Source organism: Phodopus roborovskii, unplaced genomic scaffold, assembly GCF_943737965.1.
Source record: "Phodopus roborovskii unplaced genomic scaffold, PHOROB, whole genome shotgun sequence".
NCBI classification, from domain to species: domain Eukaryota; kingdom Metazoa; phylum Chordata; class Mammalia; order Rodentia; family Cricetidae; genus Phodopus; species Phodopus roborovskii.
The window spans coordinates 28820-46763 of NW_026125471.1; the positions used below are offsets into that span (position 1 = coordinate 28820).

The 17944-nt window shown below is 39.6% G+C and overlaps 1 pseudogene; it reads left to right on the forward strand.

Annotated features, from left to right (window-relative positions):
* The first annotated feature begins 1193 nt into the window (after positions 1-1193).
* Positions 1194-17667, forward strand: LOC127215534 (zinc finger protein 54-like; annotated as a pseudogene).
* Positions 17668-17944: the final 277 nt, after the last annotated feature.

Here is a 17944-nt window from a genome sequence, read left to right on the forward strand (position 1 = left end):
CTGTCTGACTGTTTAGCATACCTTAGTACACAAAAATATGTCTTTAGTTACCTGCCTTAAGCACATAGGTGGCTAGGTAAGGCTTTATTCCTGTAATTAATTAATCTGTGTGGAAAACTGGATCCAAGCTGAGAGGCTGTGGAGGGATGTTTTACTCAGAGCCCTGCAGCCTGACTGTAACTGGTTTTAACTTAGTAGGTTAGACTTATACCCGTAGAGGACAAAGAGGTAGAGAAAAACTCCCTTTGATAATAGAGGCTTAACCTTTATAAACAGCTTACAGGAAAGACTGAGTAGCATAAATATTTTGTTAGCTTGAAATAGACATGTATAACCTTAAATGTTTACCATCATTAAAAGGCACATAACAATTTAGAAGTATTTGAGACTTAGTACAGTTGAATTTAAGTTGTATGAAGTTAGCTTACATTTACATAAATTTAAATTTAATGTACAGATACATTAAACAGGACTGGGTAAAATTGAGAAGACTAGAATGTGAAGCTATGTATGACATAGTGAAAAAGAAATTAGAGACAAAGAATAAAGCAAATAAAAGAATAAAAGCAAAACGTAAATGAATTACAGGTTTTGTTGGTGGCAGAAGCTGGCTAGACTACCTCTGCCTAGGTGGCTGGTGTAGCAGAGGGAAGAACCATGGGGGGGGGGGTGAGGCTAGGCCACATGGTCAAGATGGTGGCTGCCATAAACATATCCCCAACAACTGGCAGAAATCATAAAGTTTTGAGATAAAATTTTGTCTTGAGTAGATGCTTCCTCAGCCCAGGCTACTGCTCTGAGACAGGTTGCAGCTGCGGCGGGCAGGAGAGTTTTAACATGGTGGGAAGAGAACAGAAATAAGTTTAGGGTAAGAGATTATTTAGCAGAGAGATATAAAAAACTCCTTCCATCCACCTGTTCGCTGGCAGTAATTTGAAAGATCCAGTAAAATATCAGGATCTAGAGAGCTGTTACGCGGCCAATTTGAATTATTTTCTAGGGGATATCTAGGCCACTTTTCAGTACAAAGGTATATAAGATTGGGTGCCTTAACAAGTGGCATCTATCAGGCATCCCAGTGGAGTGGTGAGGGGTATTAGCTTGGTCGGTTTATTCCCCATGAGTAGAGCAGAAAGTGACCATGCAGTCTTGGAACTCATCAGCTCAAGAGTGTGGCCACACCATAAATGAGAATGGCAGAGCATTATTCGAAGCTCATCAGCCCGAATACGTTGCCAGGGCCAACAGCGGCCAAAAGGACTCTGCAGTCCGAGAGCAGAGCAGATATACCGCCCCGGGCGGTATGTCTTCTACCCCTGAGGAATGTACCCTACCTTAAGGAAATGGGTTAAAATTTAAAAGGGTACCTTACCTAATTGAAGTCTGTTTGGGGTGGTATTTCCAGCGCACCGGGGGTGGGGGTGAGGTGGTGGGGGTGGGGTGATAGAGGCGGACTGCTGGTATCGGAAACAGGATTCCAAGTGTCTCTGGCTGGCCTCCCGCCAGCAGACGGCCACCAGTGACCCTCAAGGAGAGTCTGCCCGGGTTTTGGCACCAATGTTGTTCTTTTGCTGCACAGCTAATGCCTAAGAAACACAAACATGAGACTCAGCGCCCACGTGGAGTTTATTGAGAGAGGAGAGAGAAAGAGGAGGTAGCTGGTGGCCAACCGAAAGCAGGAGAGAGAGAGGGAACAGAGAGAGAGCAAAGAAGCAGAGAGGCAGAGAGAGAGAAGCACTTGGCATGCTTGCTTTAAAAGAGGCTTGCACATGCAATACTGAGTCCTCTGGCCGCCAGGTAAAGCTGACATAGAGATGACAGGGCCATGAGCTTTACGAGCATCCTTGGGGCGGGGGTCAGCTGGGTGACACTATCTAACACTACCTCTTTGATTTTAGGGAGAAATCCTCATCTAACTTCAAGGTCTTCCTTATACCTTCCATAAGGTGATGCACATAAAGAAGACAGAGGTCTCTAGTAGAGGCTCTGAAATGTTCTTGAAACATCCATACCTGTATGTACTCAAGAATAAGATACTCAGAACAAAGTGCAAGTCTTTTTACAATACATTCAGGCGATTATGGGGCACACCCAGAAACAATGTTAAAATGGCCAGAGTTAACCTCTGCCCTACACAGGGACTCATATTGATGGGAAAAGAATATTGCAGAAACTGATCAATGAACGAGGTGTCAGGACCTTCAGGGGTTAGAAAAGTTAGCTTGTGTGGGGCAACTTTTGTGTTCCATGACCATGGAATAATACTGCCAGGATAAGACATATACATTAATTTTCTGAGATATATTGTATGAATATTATATTAGGCAATAAATAGAACAATAACTGCAGCAGTTTTGGCCTGTGTGTCTTTCCTGGACACACTGACAATAAAAGTCAATAAAACACTGCTAGGAAGTCCTGATCAATTTCTCCCACCAGAGGCTGGAAAGGGAGGTTGCTAATCAGAAGTCCAGTGGTTTCTGATAGCCTCTGATTTCCTGGAGTGCAGAGTACCAGGCCTGTAGCAATGAGTTTTCTCCACTGCTCTAGTAGAGGACCCAGTATTGCGAGCCGCTATGGAAGGTAGTCCTTTCCTGGGGTGCTTTTTACCACCTGTGGGTTTGCAGCCACTCTGCTTTGTAGGAGCCATGCTATAAGCACCTCCTTACTTGCCCTCCTGCTCCCTCTGCTGGAGCTCAGCAAGTGAGAGAAGGCACTGGTGTTAGTGGCGTGGCTGCAGCTGCAAACACCAAAAATATTCTTTTAGTGTAATCTAGTAAATATTCAAATACATGTGTTGATATTTGCAAACAGTCTTTTTGCTTTGGTAGAAAGCACACAAAGCTCTTGAAGTTTACAGTCATTGATGCTCACTTCCGTGTTAAACCACTTCCAACTTAAAAGAGTGGCACATAAAAATGGAATTTGACATTCCCAATATGTAAACATAATTCCAAATAGAGATTTTGTGAGATCCACAGGCAGGTTGTAAACGGTGTCACTTAAAATTGACATTTTTTGGCCCACTGCTAGTCTTCCATCTCAGACACTGACACCCTGTTATGTACATTCAGCATTCTGAAAAGTGTCTGACACCTTGGTGGCAAATAACTATAATCGAAACACAAGAAGGCAAAGACAGATGAATCTATAAAGTGTGTTGTAGACAGCCTGGTCTCAACAAAGGGTTCAACTAAAGCCAGGGCCTCATGGTGAAACATTGCTCAGGCACAAAAGAAAAGAAAGGAAAAATGTGTATTTTGTGCTGACTTCTTAATGTTTCACCTGAATACCTGGAAAACACAGTAGGCTTTTTTATGGTATCACATGGCAGTGTTTTCACAGTTAGAAAAGGCATTATAAAACAGTTACTGTTGGCACTAGGCTCTAATCCCAGCATTTGGGAAACAGAGCCAGGTGGATCTTGGGATTCCTTGCCAGCTTGGTCTACAGAGGGAGTTTAAGGATAGCTGGGATTACACAGAGAAACTATGTTCTCAGGTGTGGGGAAAAAGGAAGAAACAGAATACATTAAAATACACGATAAAATTAGAAAGTATCTTTTTAAGAATTATGACAAGTCATTAATATTAGAAAACTATCTACAAGAGACTTTTATCTCCTTGGTCCAAGATAAGCACTATATCCACGGACACATGATCAAACAGTGTATGTTCATTCTTGTGTCTGAGACTGAGCTTACAGTGTTGTTCTGTCTTGCTCAGGATTCAACATGTAGAACACACAAAAGTGGACCTCAGAGAATTCTACCCCCAGTTTCTCCCAAGTACTAGGATTAAAGGTGCACAGCAAAACAACTGTTCCATCTTGTGGTAGTATTTTATTCATGCTCTACCAAATAAAGCTTGCCTGGAGGTAGAGTGTAGAGCTAGACACTCGATGTCCATAGAGGCCGGGCAGTGGTGGCACACACCTTCAATCCCATCACTTGGGATGAGGAAACAGGAAAATCAGGTGATCAAGGCCACCCTGCTGTACCAAAGCTTGAAGCATTCTAACAGAGAAACTGAGGTCACACCCTTAATCCCAGCAATGAGGAGGTGGGAATGAAGTTGCTGGGCAGAGAGAGGTATATCAGGCAGGAAGAGAGAGCAGCTTGGAGCATTCAGTCTGAGGATTCCTAGAAACAGGTTCTCTTTGGTCAGAGGATTCCTGTAGAGGGATGTTCACTTTACCTCCTTCTGTGAAGCTGACCACGCCCATTGGGGGTGGAGCCAGGGGCGGAAGTGACCTCTGGAAGAAGGTCTGAGGAGGAGCCCTGGAATGCTCTCTCTTGCTGGCAGGTCTTGGAGAGGAGAGCTTCCTGTACAAGTTGCTGGTGTTCATCTGTCTAGGTTGTAGGCCATTTCTCCCTGAATAAACATCTATTTGGTCATCCTGATCGTCATTAAACCGCAATAGATTCAGGAGAGGTAAGAAGTCTTGCTATAGGCTGGGTCTTTTACTTCTCTGATTTGTCAGCATTTACACTGATAACCGTCTCTGGGTTTATAGCACTAATTGGTATTCTGGCTACACACCCTGTTGAGTTTTATTTTGTGGTCTGTTGCCTGCCAGTGGTGTAACTGTGGGCTTTTCTCAGGAGGAAGGTCGAGGCCTGCAGGCTGTTTACAAGACTTTGTACTGGGATAGGATGTTAAGGGATACAGCAGACTGGTTAGTGTGGATGAGAATTGTTTGTTTCTCCTTGGTGTCTCTTGGAAAATAGTTCCCCAGGAGTGTTCCCTCTTGGGATATGTAAGACTTTCACCAAATTTGGTTCATGATATATTCATTAACATAGTCTTTTAATGTTTGTGATCCCAGTCATTCAGGTCTGTTTCTGCCCCTTGGAGTTGAGTGAGAAGTGGTGGGAAAGCGGCATTCAAGTTGCATTCAAGGAAAATGCTTTCTAGGTATTTTCAGTATTGTGACTCTGCATGACCATGGGAAATCACTGGAAGTTATTACTGTAGACATCCACTGACAAAGGTCTCAGAATTATCCTGCTGTATCTGAGAAATCTAGGTGCTTTCTGAGCCATGTTTTTCTCATGTGCCGGGTAAATGATCACCCAGATCTGCTCACCTCTGGAGCCCAACAAAGAGCCCTGTAAAGTGGAGAAGGAGGACACAGTAGCTACATATCTGATGAGCCAAATATAGTTTTGCCACATTCAGATTCACTGGAAGTAATTTCTAGTGACATCCACTGACAAAGGTCTCAGAATTATCCTGCTGTAGCTAAGAGAAGACTCACTACATGAGAACTGAGTCTAGGAGGCAAATCAATTTTATATGAATATGCATATGAGTCCTGGACAGTGGGTTCATGTTCTCCTCCAAGTTCCATCCTCTCCTTTCCCCAGACGGTGCCTAGGTTCCCAGTATCATATACGATTTCCCACTTGTTGAGAAGGCTTTAAGTCCAGGTAGATTCTGTTGGTCAACACCAATGATTGCCAAGCTTGTAGCATGTGTGGCTTCATGCAGTGTAGAACACTGTTGTGTTCACAATTGTCATAGTTGTGTATGACTGTTGGCTGGCCTCTGTAAAAGCTTAGATGTTGCCTTAAGATACCCTGAAAACTATTCCTCAGTGAAGAGGCTTTAAATTCTGGTTCATCTCCAGTGTCCTGGCTATGATTAAATCACATGGCTTCTTCAACAGTAGGGGGCACACCTTCCACTTCTGAGAGGTGAACATGCAAAACCCCAGTATCCTGTACTGCTTTGGAAATCTCAAGGAAGCTCTGATCAATATCAATGCAGGCTGCTGTACCTACTTTGTTGGAAAAATCTATGGCTCCTATGAGGAGCCTCATGAGATGAGACAGAAAATTACTGCTTACGGAAACATAGAAGTATTATAGATGTATTATTAGATTGTTATAGGTTGTATAAGTTAGCATCCTTATGACCTTTTTAGACATACTCACTGTTATTTTCCTTATTCTCAGTCTGTGTTTATTTCTGTCCCTACTCCATTAAACACACACACACACACACACACACACACACACACTGCATTTCCTACTTATTTTAGATCATTGCTTCCTATTTTTCTTCTGATTATATTCTCCCACATCCCACATGAGTATCCTTTTATATACACCACATTCTGTGTGTCTTTGTGCATGCACACCTCAAACACTGCCTAGACTCATCTCCTGTCTGTCTACTACCTTATTCTACAATTCTAATCAGTCCCTCTACTATGTGCTTCGTTATTCACTTTCTTGGTCTCAGTGATATTAACCAAGGCCATGTCTGAGACTGTGTGTTTGCAGCTATGTGGTGGAGGCAGGTGGGCTCAGTAGAGGACTACAGTTAAGGCAATGATTCTTCTCCTAATATCCATCCATACCAACATTAGATGGGGAGAGTGTAGGGTCTGTGAGCCTTTTTCTTTGCTAGACTGATGTGGTCTAGTGTGAGTTCACAGATGATAAGTTGAGATGCTTTGATTACTGATTACAACAGCTGTGTGGAGTCTAGAGAATGGCGTGTCTTAGCCCTTCCTCCTCTTTCCCTTCTCATTTCCTTTCTTCCTCCTCTTCCTCAGGGTTCCCAGAGCCACAGATGGAGTAATTCACATTTGTAGTCCAGAAATACATACATGTAATGATAATTTGTTTGTAATTTAACAAATGAATTATTAGCAGAACAATACCTGTACTAATATTTTGTGTGGAATCCAAAAAAATAATGCTTGGCTGAATAATATATTGGTTGCACTATTTTAACTTAAGCAATGGGAAGATTTTTTTTTTATTGTAATCTAAAAAATAAACCTTGCCAGAAGATCAGAGTGCAGGATTAAGTTTCTAGATAGCCTCTAATAAGAGGCCAAAGAATTATATCTAATACAGCGTGTCCGTGTATTATTTGGGCCTGGCATGGCTGTGGGTGGAGACAGACCAGCAGAAAAAAACACTTATAAATTCTCACTGCTGGGGAGGTGAAGAGAGGTGGAACTGGGTGAAAGACTTTCCTGATCGTTATGGTGCATTCTATGACAGCCAGGTCTTCATGGTGACATCTTATCTCAGGATAAGAAAAGAGGGATAAAAAAAAATGAGTTGTGTCTTCTCATGCTGACTTCTTAATATTGCACCCTACCTAATATCTAGGAAAGCACAGTATCTTGCTTCATGGTATCAGATCACAGTTGGAAGAGGTATTATGAAACAGATGGTGTTGACACTAGCCTTTAACCCCAGCATTTGGGAAGAGGCAGGCTTACCAAGCTGGTCTACACAGGGAGTTTGCAGATATCTGGGATTAAACAGAGAAACTATGTCCCCCAGGAGTTGGGCATGAAGAAAAACAGGGGAGGTGTCATAATACAGGATAAAATTAGAAGCAATTTTGAATAATTGCCATAACTTATCTACATCAGAAAAATCTCTACAAGACTCTTTCATCTCCTTGGTCCAAAATAAGCACTCTGTTTATGGACACATGACCACACTGTTAATTTAGGTTCCTTTGTTTGTTGTGTTTGAGACCTGAATTCAAGGTGTGGCTCTATCTTGCTCAGGACTCACCCTGCCTCGGAGGCTCACAGAGTCCCACCCACCTGAGTCTCCCAAGTTGTAGTATTAAATGCATGCATCAAAACAACTGCTGAAGCTTGTGGTGATAATTTATTTATGCTCTAACAAAGTTTGCCTGAAAATCAGAGTTTACCTAGCCCTTAGTAAGCCATAGAGGCCAGGCTGTGGAGGGCCACACCTTTAATCCCAGCCCACGGGATGAGAAAATAAGCTGATAGAAGTTCAAGGCCACCACAGGCTACCTGAGATATAACCAGACTCAAAAGGAAATAGAGTTCATACCTTTAATCCCAGCAATAAGAGGTAATTTGACTAGGTGGAGAGAGGTATATAGGAAGGAACATGCACCAGCTTATTCCATTCTGTCTGAGGATTCCTAGAAACTGACTCTCACTCTTTTGGTCTAAGGATTCATTAAAGATAAGAACTCTTACTAGTGCTTGACTCTTTTACTTCTCCGATTTTTCAACATTTACATTGATATCTGAGTCTTGGCTTATTAAGACTATTTAGAGTACTGGCTACAAAACCTGTTGTTCTCCACTGAGAAAGATCTCAGAATTACTTTTCTATATAAGAATTGACTCTAGGAGGCAAATCAATTTTATATGAATATACATGTGAGTGATGCATAAGTGGTTTTAGGTTCTCCCCCAGGATCCATCCCTCACTCACTCAAAAATGGCCTGGTTTCCCGGACCAGGCATGATTTTCTTGTTGGCACTGTGAAACCCAAGTAGAAGCAGTTGGTTACCACCGATGCAAGTGTGTCACTCTTGTACTCTATGCTTTATTGTGTAGTGTAGATCATTGTTATGGATCATAATCATCATAGTTGGGTAGAACCATTGGCTCCCTCCTATAAAGCCTTGCTTGTTGCCTTAGAATACCGGGAAAACTAGTTCCCAGGGAGTAGGCTTTGTATTCTGGTTCTTCTCAAGTCCTCTGGCTATGACTGAAGCACATGGCTTCTTCAACAGTAGGGCTTCACCTCTTCACTGTGTGAGGCAAACATGGACAACCCCAGTAGCCTGTAATGCTTTGGGAATCTCAGCAACAGCTGTGACCATCAACTTCAAAGCAGGCTGCTGTGGGTGGTTTGTTAGAAAATCTGTGACTCTTGTGAGGAGCATCATCAGCTGAGACTGGAAATCATCATTTCTGCTCTAACTGTACATGCTTACAGAGAATGTATTGTAGGCATTTTTGGAAGATGATAAGAGATTCCTTGTGACTTCTTAGAGACATCACTGCTGCTATTTTACTCATCTGTGCTCATGTCTGTCCCTTCTCCATACTTTTCACACACCCACACAGACATACACAGCTCTATTCCAGTTCGCTGCATTTTGCATCATTGTTCCCTATTTTTCTGCTGTCCGTAACTCTACCTCACCCCACAGTGGCCTCCTTTTTACTTCTCCAGTTACTGACCTTACTCCATGTTTTGTACTTGCATCCGAATATTTGAGCTAAGACTTCCTATGACAGAGAAGATGGAGAGTCTGTCTTTCGGGGTCTGGGTTTTCTCCACTCAATATGCCCTTTTCTAGGGCCATCCATGTAGGTGCAAGGCTCATGATTTCAATTTTCTTTACAAGGCAATAGTATTTCATAGTGTAAGAGTACCACATTTTTACTAAGTGTTAAGTTCACAGACATTCAGAAGGTTTTAAGTTGTAGCTCTTGTGCATGGAGCAGAAATGAATATGGCTCAACAAGTACCTGTGCAGAAGGATGCTGAGTCATTTGAGACTATGCCAAGGAATGGAATGGCTGGGTTGACTTGCTGAATTTATTTAAGTTGAGGATTTGTTTGTTTGACAATTGTCCACATCTGTGTCCTTGATTATGGTCCTGGCAGTTTTTTCACTATGCTTTTGTTTGTGATGTTGTTAATGCTTGGATTATCTGGCAGTAGTTTTACTACTTCTGTGTGGGAATTATTGGTTTGCTCTCTTGTCCATTTCTCATGAATTAACTATTATTCATATGAAATGTATTATTTCCCATATTCTCATGGATAAACCCACCCATTCTCCTTATAAATTTTGCCTCTAATTATTGTCTGCCAAACCGATTAGTGAAATGAATCATAGTAACTAAGTCTCCATTAATTTTAAGATAGATCTTTTCTGGATGTAATGATGAGGTTGATACTGATTTTATCTTCAAGCTTTAAATGTCTTTCAAAGCTCTGTGAACTTAGGATCATTGTCTGGATACCTGGTATTTTGGTTGCTTGGATCTTTTCAGGTGATTTGATATTTTCTCTAACAGCTTTCAGTATTAATTTTCTGTTTTTCTTCTTCATCCCTTACTAGAAAAGACAACAGGCCACCTATCTAGTCATTGTTCCTGAAAGGTAAACTCAAAGAAGAAAAAAAGACAGAAATGGCTGTTTCTCCAGTAACCATTTCCCAGGTAAGTGGACATATACACCTTTCTCAATATAATATATGTTCAGACATTGGAAGACCTTACCATTTGCTACTAGTGGTATTTTAATTTTTTATGAAAATTGTTTCAAACAAACAAACAAACAGACAACAATGACAAAAAAAATCCCACACTGAAATTAACCAATTACAAACTGTAAAATCAATGTATTTTTTATGTAGTTAATTTTTGGGAGCAGGGACACTGTAGTGATCCAAAAGGCATTTTACATTTTTGTTATTGAATATGTATTTATCAAGTTATCCATCAGAAAAAAAGAAAAATTACTGTGATAGAATTAGAGTTAGGGAAGCACTTAGATATATATCATGTTTTTAAACTGGTGTGCATTCCATGTATTCAGTCCCACCTCAACCTTGATATTCAAACTTTCTTTCCCTTACCTCCAACTCCTGCTGTGCCCACATGCAAATTGTTTCTCATATAGTCATGTTATTGGCTAGTTTCTGCAAATGAGGGAAAATGTGATTTCTACTTTCTGACATTGTGTGACCTCACTTACTAGTACATATTCTAAATCCAAACATTTTACTGAAGATTTTATTGACATTTCCTCTCCCATGAATGGATTTCCATTTTATATGTATAACATTTTAATAGAATTGTTTTGATTCTCATACTTTGTTATGGTGAATGCAGTGAATTAGGGGTACAAACATTTTGAGTATTGGGATTTGGAGTTCTCTGGTTATGTTCTCAGGGGTGACATTGGTGGGTCATAGATTCTCTCTTAGATTTACTCAATAATTTCCAAACTGATTCCCACAATGACAGTATGAGTTTACACTCCCCTGCATACTCCAGCAGTGAATGGGTGTTCCACTGTCACCTGATTCTCCCTAATATTTGTTTTATGGATAGTTGAAGACAGCCATTTTTCAAATCACTTTTTCTTTCTTTCTTTCCTTCTTTCTTTCTTTCTTTCTTTCTTTTCTTTTTTTTTTTTTTTTTTTTTTTTTTTTTGTGTGTGTGTGTGTGTGTGTGTGTGTTTCCATGATGGCATTTTAGGGATCCTGAACACTTTTGCAATATTTGTTGGCCATTGGTATATTATTCTTTAAAGATTGTCTATGCAATTCATTTGCCACTTTGTTGTTTGGCAGTTTTAGTTCCTCGTTATTTAATTTCTCTAGTTCTTGGTAAATTCTAGGTATGAGTCCCTTTCTGAAGTGTCCCTGGTAGAGTCTGTCCTGTCAGTTGTCTGTCCATGTGTACTGCTGATTGTTTCCATACAGAACCTTTGAGTATTCATGTAGTCCCTTATGTTCTGTTCCTGTGCTGTTATTTTCTCTAATAAGTAAGTATTAGTCCATCCCAATATCCTGGTGGGTATTCTCTCTGTTTTCTAGAGTTATATTTGTTTCTGGCTTTAAATAAGGTTTTTCATCTGTTTTGAATGAATTTGTTCCAATGAAAGAAAGATAAGAATGTAATTACATTCACCTGCGAGATCCAGATGCTGGGAATTAAAGGCCTGTGCCACCAGACCCAGGTTCTCCATTTCTTTAAGGATTTTATCCTTTTTCTTTTGTCTCCCAAGCCTACGTATACCTTTAAACACACCATAAGCCATTTAGAGGATTTTCTCTTTTCCCTCTGAATCTGTCTTTACTGTATATCTCTATCTTTTCCTGGACACGGTCTTTTCTCTCGTAAACGACATTGCTAAAATTAAAGCAGACATTTTAGCTGCTGGCTTTGCACGTGGCAGGGTACATTTACTGGCTGCTCTGCGAGCTCTGCTCACTGCCTCAGTTTAGGCAGCCATCCCCAAGCATACTGTTGGCTGCTCATAAACACCATTTAATTCACCATTTATTTGTTTGGTAGCAGGGCCTCTTTAAAAAGTCCTGCACTTTTTGCCTGTAATGCCGAGCCAGTATGCGCCTCCTTTTAAGTTTTAGTCTCTGTGTGGGTGCCATTTGAAGAATAGGGTTTCTATCCTTTTTAAGCTTTTCTCTCTTAATTAGGAACCAGTAAGTATGAATGTATGTATTTCTGCATGGTCTTAGCTCATGGGAGAATGTGCAGATCTATTACTTCTTTGGTGGCTACAAGGTGTTTCTTTCTGTTCTCTCTGCCTCTTTCCTCAGGATTCTCCTCCTCTCATGTCTCTACTGGCCAAACAGTGTTTTATTCATCAACAATAAGAGAAACATGTATACAGAAGAACATCCCCATCAAGTGATGATAGATCCATGTATTTGATAACACCTGCTATCTGTTTATCTAAGGGCATGTCATATTCGCACCACTCTCTTCTTTAGGATGCTCAATTGCAACTTCCCAAACTCTAGAGATTACTACCTTGGCTTTCATTTGTTCATTTGTTTTTCAAGACAATCTTCCTGTGTATTCCTGGTACTCCCACAAGTAGCATGTAAGCCAGGCTGACCTCAGACTCACAGAGATCCACAAGTCTCTGTCCCCCTAGTGCTGGGATTTATGGCATGTGCCACTATAGCAGGCCAGAGATTCATATTTTTATTTGTCTTTTCGTTTCTTCCCTAAATAGAATTCCACTCTGTAAGCTTTCATGTTCGGGATTCATTATGTACCATTTTGTAGCATGTATCAAGAATAATGTCTTGAGGGTATTGATTGATTGATGTGCAGAAGCCATGGTTTTGATGCAGAAAGAACATTCCTCATGATTGCTTTGTCCTGGTCAATTTCTGTGAGAGTCATGGTTCTACTTGCCTACCAAGAAGCTGCAGTGCTTTAAGTGAGACTTGGGGAATGGGTTCTGACCTACAGGTTTGCATTTATTCCTTCCTCATGGATCAGAGAGACTGTGCACTTCCACAGAAATAAAGAATCATGAACACCACTAGCATTAAGTATGTTAGACAATACAGCATAAGTACAAAAAGGGTACACATCGACAACTACAGAACTCAGGTGCAAAAAAAAAAAAAAAAAAAAAGCAAAAAAGTCCGAATTTCCTCCTGAGCTGTTCTTCTGAGCTGCATTACATCTGACAAAGTGATAATATTTCTCACATAATGTCATATATTCCCTTATTGACATTACATCACTTCTGAATGCATCCACATTAGTAATTATGCATACTTGCTTAAATACAACTTAAACATCCTAGGATGTATTTTTGGACATCTTAGTTGTATTTCTTTTGTGGGACCATCAGTTCCCAGGCATGGCACTGAGACATAAGGTCAATTATGAAAGGTTAGCTTTTAGCACAGGCTGGTTTCAAACTACCTCTTATAACTCCAGCTTACCTGTTTCTATTAATCTATGTTCTGTCATCTTCCTTTGTACCCATCCTTCTTTGCTTACAATTTGCTCTTTGTTTCTCTGGAATCTCTCTCTACACCAAATTCTTTCTGAGTTCTTTCTTTCTGTATAACTCCAGCTTAGTTAATGGTCACTCAGCTCTTTATTTTAAACCAATCAGGTGCCTTAGGCAGGTGAGGCAAAACATAGACACATATTCACGCAGTTTAAACAAATATTCTCTAATAGGATTTCCATCAATTTTTATAACTCTACAGAAATGAAATATTCTTCAAAATACCTCACATTGTTATTTAGCCTAACTTGCCATATTGCTATTTTCTAGGTAAATTTTAGATTGTATCAAATGTGCTTAGTAGTAGCTCAAAAATACATGTGAAGTGATAACATAGACTACCTGTTCTTATGTGTTAATGTTTAAAACAAAATCATGCAGTGCTTTTATTACACACATAGTTACTGTGGAAAAAAGATTATTAACCTGTGAACTCAACCATGAATTATACTTTTCAAGTGTACCACTTTTCTATGTAATGGAAGGCAAGGGACCAAAGATTCAAATATACAAACTGAGCATGTTGGAATAGAAACATTAATCTCAAAAAATACACAGAATTGATTGCAGTCACTGTATTACCATCATCTACAAGTACAGAAATTAAGGCTCATTTTCTCACGGTAAGTATTTTTTCTTAGACATGCACATGCTGATTCTGCAGTACATAAGCACAGCAGCCATAACAGATACATAAGCATGTTCAGACATAAAAGTGTGTCTTGTTTGGTGGATATTGCTAGTACATCTGTTGTGTCCAACTGTTTTTTGCAGAGTTAAATCATCCATTATACAATGTGACTATATTAAAATCGTCTGTATGAGTAGCTGTCTTCATGTACATCCCTAATTTCCTCAAGTCTGCTTACATGTAGGAAAGCACTCTATCTGGTACACATAGTCAAACATGTCCTTTGTTTCAGGGTGCCTTGACATTCAAGGACTTGTCTGTGGACTTCTCCAAAGAGGAGTGGCAGTGCCTGGACTCTGCTCAGAGGGCTTTGTACATTGATGTGATGTTGGAGAATTACAACAACCTGGCCTCTGTGGGTAAGAGCATTTGTCTTGTAGAATTGCTAAGTAATCCATTGTATGTATTAGCATTGTTGTTTGTAAACTCTCTGTTAATTTGCCTTAGAAGCCACAAGAATCCATGGAATGTTTCGTAGAAGAAAAGAACATTTTCATGGTATTCGTTTTTTTTTTTCATTTCTCCATGTAAAATATTTCCAACAATCCTCATTTGATTCCGCAATGCAATCAGAAAATTCGTATCTTATAATATTTATACCCATTTATTAAAGCCTGTTAACTTTTTGTACCCAACATGATACACTTCTGAGGAGTATCTGAAGATGTGTACACTTTAAATTCCTCCAAATTTGTTGAAGATTCTGACAGGAATCTGCAACTGGAAAACATTCCTACATCCCTCTGCTTGGTGTTCTTTTCAGGTGCTTAATACAGCACCTTGTTAGCTGTCTGTATTCTTTCTCTAAATTACACATGGGCCATGGGCTGCTTCAGAGAACATGTGGACTATTATATGCAAGGTGGTCCTGGTAACCTCTTGGGTGCAAATGAGATTCCCCTGGATTGTAGAGAGGGAAGAATGCACAGTGAGTTTGTGAATGAGAAAGGCAGCAGTGATGGCTTCTGGTAAAAGAGAAAGGAAGAGCTGAGAATGTTTTTGCCATATTCCACTACACTTGAAAGGATTCTTGGCAATGTAATATAGCATAGCTTCTTGGTGCAAGGATGCATCCTGTCTGTTGTAACTACTACAGTCCGAGCCTATTACACCTGAATTAGGATGAAAATACTAGGACAAAATGGAAATGGAATTGATGTTCTTGACATCAGATTGGAATAATTTTACAAATCATAAGCCCAATGTGGGTGCAGGAAATAGGTTTATTCTTTAATGGCCTTCCTTGATGTCTGTCTCTATAATGATACTCCCTTATCTTCTTAGTAGAAGATAGACAGGCATCAATCTGGAAAATACTCTCAGGAGCTAGTGTAAAGATTAGAGTCAAATAACTCTGTGAAGAAAGTTAACATGCACCATGTGGAGCTCAGACAAGGGGGGAATAGGAATAACCAATAGCTGCCCATGTCAGCCCTGTGTCAAGTGATCTGAGTCCCTGATACCTGCAGATTATTGTCTCTCCCTCTGCTACTTTTGAAGAATCTAATGCGTTTTTCTGGAGAGAAAAATAAACCCTGTGATACTTTCAAGTAAGACTTTAATCTTTTAAGGAATTTGGTCTTGTGAACACTACACTTCATAAGTATAAGTACCGTGAACCTGGGATTGAACTGCACTCTTCTTCATAAGAGTCCGAGGAATTATTTAAACATGGACACATGTATTCTAAATATAATGAGTCAATGAGCACATCCCACAGAACTTATTTCTTCCTCACTTTCCTGATGCATCTGTTTTCATTGCACATTTTCAATAAGGTTAATGTATCTGTTATGATTCACTAACGCTGAAGAATGTCAGTCTGATTTCATGATAACATAATCAATTAAGTTCAAGGAAAATATCTAAGTGGCTGCTGGTTGACTTTTTTAAATGGGAGAACAAAAATGGATAGATGTCATTTATTAGATGTTTTAATTTGGGACATTCCCTTCTAATATGACTTTACTCACTTTCCAGAAAATTATTACATATGTGATCCTGTCTATCAACGAGTGAAGACTGAAAAGGAGTGTTGTCAGTGTAATATTTTTGGAAAAATTCTTCATGACCCCTCCACATGTGCACTTTATAGAACAAGTGAAAATACAGAAAACTCTAATAACTACAGATGCAGTAACCACAGGGATGCCTCTCTTGACTCATCAAACCCAGATAGAAAGGAAAGCATGCTCACTGGAGATGAACCTTGCAATTCTAAAGTTTGTGAGAAATCCTTAAATTTGTGTTCCACCATTGCTCAAGTTCAGGGACTCTACCCTGCAAAGGAACAGGATACCCAGGGAGAATGTGATGAATGCCTTGACACTACATTTAATCTATTGAAACAACCAAACTACATTAGAGAGAAACGATACCAGTGTGGGAAATGCAGGAAATTCTTCAGTACTGCCTCATATCTTACTGTGCATTGGAGAATTCACACAGGAGAGAAGCCTTACACATGTAAAGACTGCAACAAATCCTTTACTGGGAAGTCAAATCTTAAAGTACATGAAAGAATTCATACTGGTGAGAAACCCTACATATGTAAGTACTGTGACAAATCCTTCACTTTGTTGCAAAATGTTACTGTGCATCAGAGAATACACACAGGAGAGAAGCCTTACAAGTGTAAGGACTGTAACAGATGCTTTGCTGCAAGGACTACTCTTATAGATCATCAAAGAATTCACACAGGAGAAAAGCCTTACACATGTAGTTACTGTGATAAATCCTTTACTGTGAAGTCAACTCTTACAGCGCATCAGAGAATCCATACTGGAGAAAAGCCTTACAAATGCCAGGACTGTGGCAAATCATTTGCAACACGTGCACATCTTCGAAGTCATCAGAACACTTATACTGGAGAGAATTCTTATACGTGTGGGGTTTGTGGCAAATCTTTCCCTGCATGCTCATATCTTGGGACACATAAGAAAATCCGTACAGGAGGGAAGCCTTACAAATGCCAGGAATGTGTCAAATCATTTGCAATCAGCAAATATCTTAGAGGAAATCAGAAAATTCATACTGGAGAGAAATCTTATACATGTGTGGAATGTGGCAAATCTTTTACTACATGCTCATATCTTAGAATACATCAGAGAATCCATACAGGAGAGAAGCCTTACAAATGTCAGGAATGTGACAAATCATTTACAACATGCAAATATCTTAGAAAACATCAGAAAATTCATACTGTTGAGAAATCTTATACATGTGAGTAATGTGGCAAATCTTTTACTATATGCTCTTATCTTACAAGACATGAGAGAATCCATACGGGAGAGAAGCCTTACAAATGTGGAGAATGTGACATGGCCTTTATCCTCAGATCAAAACTTGAAGACATCAGAAAATCCATACAGGAAATAAACAGTTAAAAAAAAAAATGTCTGCGATGTAACAAGTCCTCTGCCTACATAAAAAAATCTTAGAATACTTCAGAGAGTTCACACTACAGAGATGTATTAGAGATGTAAGGAATGTAAGAAGAATTTTGGTAGCTGCTCATATCTTAGAGCACATCAGAAAAGACATATCACAGAGAAACTTCACAAAGTTAAGACCAGCATCTCTTATATCCACTTCTCAAATCTTAGAAGACATCACAGAATTTATCCTACACAGACACCACTGTAAATCATGTGACACAGCATTTACATGGTACTCTTGACTTATAGGTCCCAGCTATACATAATGGAGATGTAAATATAAGGGACTTTTGAAAGACTTTGTTGAAGTTTTAAAACTTATGAAAAACACATAGTTAATATTGAAATAAAATTCTGCAAAAGTAACTGTGAATTATTAAGTCTACAAGAATTTCTACGCACTATCTGTTTGTTTGAGGACTTTGGAGGCCAGAAGGAGACATAATATTCTCTGAAACTATGCCTAACAACAGTTGTGAGCTATA